The following is a 9,758-nucleotide window of genomic DNA, read 5'->3' as shown; positions in this document are numbered from 1 at the left end:
AACCACAGGTGGTGATGAGTCAGCATACAGGAGCGAAGTACGACACCTGGTTGAGTGATGCCACAACAACCACCTCTCGCTCAATGTCAGTAAAACTAAAGAGCTGATTGTTGACTTCAGGAAGGGGAAGGAGGGTGAACATGCACCAATCTACATTGGGGGATCAGTGGTGGAGAGAGTCAGCAGCTTTAAATTCCTGGGTGTTAATATATTGGATGACCTGTCCTGGACCCAGCACAGAGATGCAATCATAAGGAAAGAGCACTAGCATCTTTACTTTCTTAGGAGGTTAAGGAGGTTCGGCTTGTCACCGAGCACTCTAACAAACTCCTACAGATGTACTGTTGAAAGTATCCTAACTGGTTGCATCATGGTCTGTTACGGCAATTTGAATGTGCGGGAACGTAAGAAGCTGCAGAGAGTAGTGGACTCTGCCCAATACGTCACAGGACATCGCTCCCCACCATCAGTAGTATCTACATGAGTCGCTGCCTCAAAAAGGCAACATCAGTTATCAAAGATCCCCACCAAATGGGTCATGCCACCTTCTCGCAGCTACCATCGGGCAGGAGGTTCAGGTCAGGAACAGCTACTTCAACCATTCAGTTCTTAAACCAACCGGCACAAACCCAATCACTACAGTATAGCAACACTATGACCAGTTTGATCACTTTGAACTAAAATGGACTTTTTTTTGTTCTAATTATGTTCTTTCTTGGAAAATTTATGTATAATTTATGTTTAATTTTTCTTGTGAATGCTGCTTATCTGATGCTATGTGCCTGTGATGCTGCTGCAAGTAAATTTTTCATTGCACCTGTGCACACAGGTACTTGAGCATATGACAATAAACTCGACTTTGACTTTAAGAGGTAGGTCCAGAATCCAGACCTGGTTTCAGTGCTCTAGCTGTGGGCTGCCCAGTGATTCAGAATCTCTCACTGTCTCTGTCTCTCTGTCTCTCTGTCTCTCTGTCTCTGTCTCGGTCTCTGTCTCTTTCTCTCTCACACACACACACACTCTCTCTCTCTCTCTCTCTCACTCTCTCTCTCACTCTCTTTCACTCTCCTCTCTCACTCTCATTCTCTCACTCACTCTCTCTCTCTCTCACACACTCTCTCTCTCTTTCCCTGAATTTTCTTTCACATCCCTCTGTATTGAACAACCGTTGAAAAGTTCCACTGATTTCTTCTCCCAGTAGTTTTTTTGTTTTACAATCCATTGCATTAAATCTTGAAGCTCAGATCATCCGATCAATAACTTTTATTGCAATGATCTTTTCCCCCACTTCTTTAATCAATTTGTATTTATAAACTCCCATATAATTTTTTATGAGCTAACTACAGGTAAGATGAAGCCGACAGACTTATCAATATCTGAGGAAATATCACTGATACTAGAATTGTCAAGTAAGGCAATTAGTACAATAATAAACAATCAAGTCCTTTGACAAGTGAGGTTTCAATAGAAATGTGCTGTTGTTGCTTTACCCTTTGACCAGAAAACATCAGATAAATTGTCTGATTGGATTGGCATTGAGATTTTAAATGGAGGTCTGTTTCGGTATAAAATTAAAATTCAACCTAAACATAATATGACCACAGCCAATGGGAATCCTGCCTGATCACATTCAATCTGAGCTAACATGATCACAACCAATCTAAACCCAATCCCTTCCACAGCCAATCCAAATCATCCCAAACCAACCTCAGCCAATTCAGTTCTGACAGGACTCAATCACTGCCAGTCCAAACCCAACCATACCCAACCATGGCTAATCCAAGATTGACCCAATCACAGCCAATCCAAACCTGACAACCCAATCAGAATCAGCCCAATCCCAACCCCACCCAATCATGACCAATCCAAGTCCAACCCCACCACAGCCAATCCAAGATGACCCAACCCTACCACAGGCAATCCAAACCTGACCAGACCACAACTAGTCCAAGCCTGAACCCACTACCGAGACACAAGAGACTGCTGATGCTCAAATCTGGAGCAACCAACAACCTGCTGGAGGAACTCAGCGGGTCGGGCAACGTCTGTGGGGGGGAAAGGAACTGTCGACATTTCAGGTTGAAACCCTGCATCAGGACTTTTGACCTGAAACATCGACAACTCCTTTCCTCCTGCAGATGCTGCTTGTTTCTCCAGCAGATCGTTTGTTGCTTCTGAACCCGCTACAGCCACTGTAAACAGATTTAACCCCTTCATAGCCAATCTGCCCTGGTCCCAACCCAACCAAGGTCAACCTGAACCTAACCCAACCACTGCAAATCCAAAGCACGGCTGATTGAATCCCAACTTGGCCTGACCTCTCGGGCAGCTGATATTCATTAGAGAAAATGTTGCAGGGGTACAGAGACACAAGGAGGTTAAGAGGAGGATGGAGATGGGTGGGGTTATGGAATGGGACTGATGGCATTGCTTTGCTGGAACTAGATGCATTGAATAACCGCCTTCTGTGTCGTAAGTAAGTCAGAAAGAACCCAATCTTATCACAGTCGACCCAAACCCAATCTGACCACAGCCAATCCAAGCCCAACTCAAACCAATTTCGGCCAATCCAATCCTAAACCAAGTACAGCCAATCTGAATCCAGTGCAACCAATCCAAACTCAACCCAGTCATGGCCAATCCAAACCCAACCCAGCCTGAACCTGATCTGACCACAGCCAATCCAAACTCTATCCAGTTCCACCACAGCTAATCCAAGCCGACCCAATACAACTGCAGCCAATCTGAATCCAACCTGAATGCAGCCAATCCAAACTCAACCCATTCATGGCTAATCCAGACCGAACTAGACTGCAGCCAACCTGAACCCAAGGTGCTAAAGAAATTCAGTATGTCCCCTTTGACGCTCACTAACTTTTATTGATGCATCATAGAAAACATCCTATCTGGACGCATCATGGCTTGGTACGGCAACTGCTCTGCCCAGGACAGCAAGAAGCTGCAGGGAGTTGTGGACACAGCCCAGCGCATCACAGAAACCACCCTCCCCTCCTTGGACTCTGTCTATACCTCTCACTGCCTTGGCGAAGCAACCAGCATATTCAAAGACCCCACCCACCCGGGTCATTCTCTCCTCCCCTCTCCCATCGGGTAGGAGATACAGGAGCCCGAGAGCACGTACCACCAGGTTCAAGGACATCATCTATCTCACTGTGATAAGACTATTGAATGGTTCCCTTATACAATGAGATGGACTCTGACCTCATGATCTACCTTGTTGTGACCTTGCACCTTATTGCACTGCACTTTCTCTGTAGCTGTGACACTTTACTCTGTACTGTTATTGTTTTTACCTGTACTACCTCAATGCACTCTGTACTAACTCAATGTAACTGCACTGTGTAACGAATTGACCTGTACAATCGGTATGCAAGACAAGTTTTTCACTGTACAAGTGACAAAAATAAACCAATACCAATACCGACCTGATCTGATCATAACCAATCCAAACCCAACCAGACCACAGTCAATCCAAACCCAATGTGACCACAGCCGATCCTACCACTCAAAGAACCATGACTCTGCACACACTTTTCTGTGACCTCCACTCCTCATTCTCAATTTCCCCATAGCTCTTTATCGAGGCTGCCATGACACACCAGTAGATTCTTGAAGAACAAATACACTTGATCCAGTGCTTGCGGAGAATTAACTTTAACTGTTCAAGCTTTGAACTGGAAGATCTAACAAGTGCGTTACTGATTCCATGAACTCCCAAGATTCCCAACCGGATCCAACAAAGGGCTCACTATATGTTCGGAACTCCTAAATTCCAGTGTGAAAAGAAAACACAAAAGGAAAAAATGAAACTTGGAAAGTCTACGTGAAAAAACATCAGTACAGAACAGTCAGTGCGAGGCTGAATTGGGAAAACGAGCCATCGGACTTTCATTTTTACTGGATTTTGAAAAGCCACCTGTGGGAAGAATGGACCCAGTGGTTTTTTGCAGTTCTGACACAAAATTCATCCCAAAACATTAATCCGTCTCCACTTTTCTCAGTTTCTCGAGACAGTTGTAGTTCATTTCCTCCTCACCCCTCAGTGGATGGAGAGAGAGATCTAACAATGGGTTTTATCAATTTACTCTCACGTTGCAAAGGTCCCCAAAGGCCTGAGTGTTCTGACCTCTGACCTCTGAACTCTTGCCGTGAGCTCCTGGCACGTGCTGCTCTCCATTAGCACTGCGAAGATCTTTAATTTCAAACTTTTGCATCTTAAGCACAGGAAGAATTCTGTCCTTATTGTTTTGCTGTGTCTCAGCAGCAACTAATCTTTATAAAGTGTTTCTCTGACTGTACAGTGTTTTGGGACATCATGAAACCTGTGAGGGGAATGCAAGCTCTTTCTTAAACATTGACAACAAAATGGGCAGTGAAACAAAAAAAGTCCACTTGATACTTCACTCTGTAATACATCACGTCACTCGAGCTTCATGAACTTCACCAGAGCATTCCTTCTGATTGATTCCAGACAAAGGGTTATCCATTAAGACTCACAAGTAGATGAATTTCTACTCTCACTTTGGAACTGTCTACCCCAGAGAGATGTGGTGATGGAGCCATTGAATATTAAGATTAATATCTTTATTCGTCACATGTACATCGAAACACACAATGAAATACATCTTTTGCGTAGAGTGTTCTGGGGACAGCCCGCAAGTGCCGCCATACTTCTGGCACCAACATAGCATGCCCACAACTTCCTAACCAGTATGTCTTTGGATTGTGGGAGGAAACCAGAGCACCCAGAGGAAACCCATGCAGACACAGGGAGAACGTACAAGCTCCTTAAAGACAGCGGCTGGAATTGAACCCGGGTCACTGGTGCTGTAATAGCGTTACGATAACCGCTACACTACTGTGTTGCGATAGGCAGATTTTTGAGCTATAGATTTATGGGGAAAAGGCAGGGGAGTGGAACTAAGGTCAAGATCAGATCATCGAATGACAGAGGAGGCTCAAGAGGCAATACAGCTGACTCCTCCTCTTGTTTCTTTTGTCCTTATGCCCTTTAAGCAGATAAACGCAATCATTTTGCTTTCCTTTTTAACTTCTGTACAATTCCAGAAAGTAGGAGGAAGCAGATTCAAATTTCCAAGTTGCATAGAGCCAGAAAACCTTTAAAAAATTTTATGACAGGAAAAACTTGTGGGATGAAAAATGGAGTAATTGGCCAGTTTCTGTAGTGAATCAATGATAAGAACAGCCACAAGATATTCCCCACACTAAGTCCCAAACAAATGTTTACCCTGGGAGTCTCGATATAAATTTTTCATGCAGAATTCATATTACTGCTTCTGTCGGCAGATAATTGCCAAGACTGCCTTGTCTTCATTGCAGGTGCAGTCAGGCAACTGAAATGACTGAGCTGCCTTTTTGCAGCGTCAAACAAAGAAGACTTTAGATAAATATCTTGTATTGCCAAAAATACCCTCCATTTCCTGTCAAATGGAAACATTTCAGCCCAAGTCTGTTCTGCGCAAGTGCACTCTGCGAGGACAAAGAGCTAAAAATATATTCCTGGCAAGAACAGTAACGTTAGTAGATGTTTCCCTTCCTAATGCTGCCACCACAAACTGTACCAGAATGACATTTTCAATGTCTGTAGATAGAGATCCACTGAATTACATAAAGTTTACCCTCCACCCTAATCTCTGCTCAAGTTTCTCTGTTTCACACCAACAACATAAGTCGCTATTTATTTCTTCTTTGTGTGTTTATCCAGCTCTTCTTAGATGCAAATTTGTTGCATGCATCAAATGCACTTTGTGGTAGTGAGCTCCACATTCTCATTGGTGTCTAGTTGAACAGATTTCACCCCAAAACTACAGACTAAAAACCTGAATACCACAGCCTGAAAGCACGTACCACCAGGATCAAGGACAGCTTCTATTCCGCTGTTATAAGACTATTGAACGGTTCCCTAGTACGATAAGATGGACTCCTGACTTCACAATCTACATCGTCATGGCTTTGCACCTTATTGTCTGCCTGCACTGCACTTTCTCTGTAACTGTAACACTTTATTCTGCATTCCCCTGTACTACCTCAATGTACTGATGTGATGAAATGATCTGTATGGATGGCATGCAAAACAAAGTTTTTCACTGTAACTCGGTACATGTGACAATAATAAACCAATTTACCAGTTTACCAATTTTACCAGATGTCATGGTCCATGGGAAGCCAGTGAATCATCCCTGTACATAGATGCACCACCAGTCTTGCAATAGAAAGAGACATGGCCCATGTCACCCAATGGAAGTAGCGGTCAGTGTGATGCCATTACAGCGCCAGCGACCTGGGTTCAATTCCAGCCGCTGTCTGTAAGGAGTTTGTACGTTCTCCCTGTGTCTGCGTGGGTTTCCTCCGGGTACTCTGGTTTCCTCCCACATTCTAAAGTCGTATGGGTTAAGAAGTTGTGGGCATGCTACATTGGCGCCGGAAGTGTGGTGACACTTGCGGGCTGCCCCCAGAACACTCTGCGCAAAGAGATGTATTTCACTGTGTGTTTCGATGTTCATGTGACTAATAAAGAAACCTTAGATCTTAGATGCCCATCTAAGCTAGTCCCATTTGCGCACGTTTGATCTATACCTCTAAATCTTTCCTATCCATGTTTTTTTACCTACACTGCATTTTCTCTGTAACTGTAACACTTTATTCTGCATTCCGTTATTGCTTTTCCCTTGTACTACCTCAATGCACTGATGTGATGAAATGGTCTGTCTGGGTGGCATACAAAACAACATTTTTCACTGTACCTCGGTGCATGTGACAATAATAAACCAATTACCAATTACTACCTGTACAAGTGTCTTTTAACCGTTGTTGTTGTACCTGCCTCAACCACTTCCTCTGGCAGCTCGTTCCATATACCTACCACTCTCTGCATGAAGAAGTTGCACCTCCATTCCCTTTTAAATCTTTCCCACCTCACCTTAAATCTCTAACTTACAAGTTAGGAGCTGTGGGCATGCTCTGTTGGCGCCGGAAGAGTGGCGACACTTGCGGGCTGCCCCCAGCACATTCTCAGTAACACAAAAAGATGTATTTCACTGTGTGCTTCAATGTAAATGTGACTAATAAATAAAAATCTATATCTAATTTCAACTGCAGAATCAGACTGGAACAGGTAGTGTTACTCTACTTGGAGTGAAGAATGTAGAGGTGAGACATAATAAAGGTTTTCTAAATAATTTTGGTCAGTTAAACCGGAGCAGGACTTACACGGCAAATGGTAGGGTCATGGAAAGTGTTGTAGAAAGAGAGACGCAGGTCCATAGCTCCCTGAAAATGGTCACACAGAGAGACAGGGTAGCGAAGAAGGCATTTGGCACGCTTGCTTTCATCGGTTGGCGTTTTGAGTGCAGGAGTTGGGACATCATGTTACAGCTGTACAGGACGTTGGTGAGACCGCACTTGGAGTATTGTGTGCAGTTCTGGTCGCCCAGCCATAGGAAGGATGTTATTAAGCTGGAAAGGGTGCATGACGATGTTAACAGGACTGGAGGGTGAGAGTATATAACAGGAGTCTGGATAGGCTGGGACTTTTTTCTCTGCAGCGTGGGAGGTTGAGGGGTGACCTTACAGAGGTTTATAGAATCATGAGGGGCAGAGACAAGGTGGATGGTCATTGTCTTTTTCCCAGGAGAGAAAAGTCTAAAACTAGAGGGCATAGATTTAAGATGTGAGGGGAAAGATTTAAAAGGGACCTGAGGGGCAACTTTTTCACACAGAGGGTGGTGAGTGTGTGGAACGAGCTGCCAGAGGAAGCTGTAGAGGCGGGTACAATTATAATGTTTAAAAGATATTTGGACAGGTACATGGATAGAAAAAGCCTAGAGGGATATGGACTCAATGCAGGCAAGTGGGACTAGCTCAGATAGACATCTTGGTCGGCATGGATGAGTTGGGCCGAAGGGCCTGTTTCTGTGCTGTATGACTCTATCACAGAAGGTTTAGATGGGTAGATTGGACGGGTGTTCTTCCATTGGATGGAAGAAGGGGATGGTTCAAGGACCAAGGGGCACAGACTGAAATGTTGGGCAAAGGATACTGGGAGTGGGGGAGGGGTTGCAGAGGCAAGCGGGTGTAATAGTTTCACTCAGAGAGTCTGGAATTCAATGTCTGTAAGGGATGTAGAAACAGAATCAGTGTCTTCAAAAAGGAATTCAATAGATAAGATAGTAAGATTTCTTTATTAGTCACATGTACATCGCAACACACAGTGAAATACACCTTTTGCATAGAGTGTTCTGGGGGCAGCCCGCAAGTGTCACCACGCTACCGGCGCCAACATAGCATGCCCACAACTTCCTAACCTGTACGTCTTTGAAATGTGGGAGGAAACCTGAGCACCCGGAGGAAACCCACGCAGACACGGGGAGAACGTACAAACTCCTTACAGACGGCGGCCGGAATTGAACCCGGGTCGCTGGTGCTGTAATAACATTACGCTAACTGCTACACTAACATGCCTGTTACAATTAAGAGTATGTTTTTTGCAGGGCTACAGGGAAGGAGGAGGAAACGGGACCAACAATGTTGTTCTACAAAGGACTGGTACAGACTTGATTTGTAGTAACAATCCAAAGACCCAATGGTCATAACCCTAATCCCGTCTACCCCTGGAAATGCTGCCTGTGGTACACTGAGCTGGAAGCAAAAGGCCAACTTCACTATCCTCTGCTCCTGAGAAGGTACCCAGAAAGGCCTAGAGAAGCCCCAGTGATAGGTTGAGTGAGCTGGGGCTTTTCTCTTTGGAGAGACGGAGGATGAGAGGTGACTTGATAGAGGTGTACAAGATGATAAGAGGCATAGATCGAGTGGAGAGTCAGAGACTTTTTCCCAGGGTGACAATGGCTAACATGAGGGGACATAATTTTAAGGTGATTGGAGGAATATATAAGGGGACGTCAGGGGTAAGTTTTTTACACAGGGAGTGGTGGTTGCGTGGAATGCGCTGCCTGCAGAGGTTGTGGGGCAGATGCATTAGGGACATTTAAGAGACTCTTAGATAGACACATGAATGATAGAATAATAGGGGGCTATGTGGGAGGGAAGGGTTAGATAGATCTTAGAGCAGGATAAAATGTTGGCACAACATTGTGGGCCGAAGGGCCTGTACTGTGCTGTAGCGTTCTATGTTCTATATAAGCCTCAGGAGGTGAGGACACCATTCCAGAATGGTCTGACAGCCTTTCGCTGGAGATAAAGCCGGGGCGTGTCTGCCTTTTGTCATAACCTGTGTGGCTTTACTTTAAAAGATTTTAAGTAAAAGTAACCAAAACATTTAGGAAAACACTAACTCAATGGAAAATAATTTGCTAAAACATTTATCTTTAGGCTGGAGGGTGAGAGGATTTTTAGTGGGTAGAATCTCCCAGTCAACATGCAGATGAGTAATTTCTTCTTTCAGCTGCTTGTAAATTTTTGGAATACTTTATTCCTCAAGAGCTGTGGAGGAAGAGTCATTGAACATTATTAAACTTTCTCTCTCTCACCTTAAACCTACACCCTCCGGTATTTGACATTTCTACCCTGGGGAAAAGATTCTGACTATCTACCCTATCGATGCTTCTCATAATTTTATAAACTTCTATCAGGTCTCCCCTCAGTCTCTGATGCTCCAGAGAAAACAATCCAAGTTTGTCCAACCTCTCCTTATAGCTAATACTCTCTAATCCAGGCAGCACCCTGATGAACCTCCTCTGCATCCTCTCCAAAGCCTCCAC

This window comes from Pristis pectinata, chromosome 14 (assembly GCF_009764475.1).
Source record: "Pristis pectinata isolate sPriPec2 chromosome 14, sPriPec2.1.pri, whole genome shotgun sequence".
Lineage (NCBI taxonomy): Eukaryota > Metazoa > Chordata > Chondrichthyes > Rhinopristiformes > Pristidae > Pristis > Pristis pectinata.
The sequence above is the reverse complement of the archived record's forward strand: the minus strand, read 5'-3'. Positions refer to the sequence as shown.